The sequence below is a fragment of the Priapulus caudatus genome, unplaced genomic scaffold (assembly GCF_000485595.1).
Source record: "Priapulus caudatus unplaced genomic scaffold, Priapulus_caudatus-5.0.1 Scaffold1353, whole genome shotgun sequence".
Lineage (NCBI taxonomy): Eukaryota > Metazoa > Priapulida > Priapulimorpha > Priapulimorphida > Priapulidae > Priapulus > Priapulus caudatus.
The window spans coordinates 17,927-19,704 of record NW_014578414.1 but is presented as its reverse complement, the minus strand read 5'-3'; positions in this window follow the sequence as shown (position 1 = coordinate 19,704).

Genomic DNA, 1,778 nt, shown 5'->3' with positions numbered 1-1,778 from the left:
GTGGGGGCGAGAGATGGTTGAGAGAGGAGGTATACGGTGGGGGCGAGAGATGGTTGAGAGAGGAGGTATACGGTGGGGGCGAGAGATGGTTGAGAGAGGGGGTAATATGGTGGGGGAGGGGAAAAGACCGTCGGGAGGAGGAGAGTTGGTGGGTGAGAGGGAGATTATGAGTATGGGGATGGATGGGGGAGAGACGGTTAGGAAAGAGAAGAGATAGAGGGGTGGTGGGGAGAGGTAGACGTGTGCACACGTACACCCAAGCAAGCATGTACGCATGATTAGTATTAATTTAAAAATTGTAAACATAAGGACGATTCCGTTAATTCTTTGTTTGCATATAATATATTTATTGCTAAAATAAGTCGCCGCTGGATGTCCTCCATCACCTTAGCATTTCTGTCAACTTACAATATAAAATTCTTCAACGAAATGAAAAATGCAATTAATTTATACACGTAGATGTTCCCTCTCGTCACAAAATATCTCGGAAGGTCGGTTCGGTAAGATACGAAACATTTAACATTCAACAATTTTACATCAGCACTTCGAACATCAACGATAAGGCATCGCACACAGTACTGTATTGTGCTGCCATCTATAGGGCGATATCACATAAATGTTTTGCGGCTTTCACGTGACCGTCTTCTCTCGTGTCATCAACTGGATGGGCAACGCTCTTGTTAATGAAGTCGTAATGCGCTGAGAATCCCGTAGAATCGTAGATGGCGTTAGAGACGAGCGTCAGTCTAAAAAAATTTGATTTCGAGACGATGAATTCTTCCTCTTCGTGTGGTCGTTGGTTTCCGCACAAACGCGGATACTTCCGGTCTGTTTGTCGGATATTATTCGACAGTTCCACGTAATCACTTTGCGTCCAATTAAGGCATCTGTGAGAAATAACCGTAGCCATGGTGACGGAGCATGGCTGAACACTCTGGACATAGAGGAGCACAATACTGCGGCTAAGCTATAAATTTGATACGTCTAGTCACCTAATGATTATTCAGGTGAGAGTTACGGATAGCAATCTACCACGTAGGACACACATTAGCAGCCATCTATTGGCAGTTGTTAAAATATTATTTCAAGTGTTACATCAGTTACGAAAGGTTTGGACGCACTATCATTATTAAATAGTATGAAAGTTACTATCAAAAACACACAAATTATGAAAGTTTCACGCACGCACGCATACACGCACGCATACACCTACCTACGCACGCACGCACGCATACACCTACCTACGCACGCACGCACGCAGACACGCACACATACACCTACCTGCGCACGCACGCACGCCGACACGCACGCATACACCTACCTACGCACGCACGCACGCACGCATACACGCACGCATACACCTACCTACGCACGCACGCACGCATACACGCACGCATACACCTACCTACGCACGCACGCACACAGACACGCACGCATACACCTACCTACGCACGCTCAAACGCACACACCTACGCACGCACGCGGGCACGCACAAGCGCAGGTACGCGCGCACATACGCAGTCACGCGCGCACATATACTTACGGATATATTCCCTCGACGTTGAATTGCGTGAACCTTAGGCGAACCAGCTCTCCCGGGCTGGCAAGGAACGCGTATATACAGCTCGTGCTGCGAGGGTACAGACCCGGATGGTTGGGTGATACCACCTCACCCCCGAAAGAGAGCAGCACTTGCCCGGGTTCGCGACGGAAGCGGAAGCTGCATTCCCCGGGCGCAGTTTGAGTGGCTTTCATACGTTTTCCGAGCGCGAAGTCTG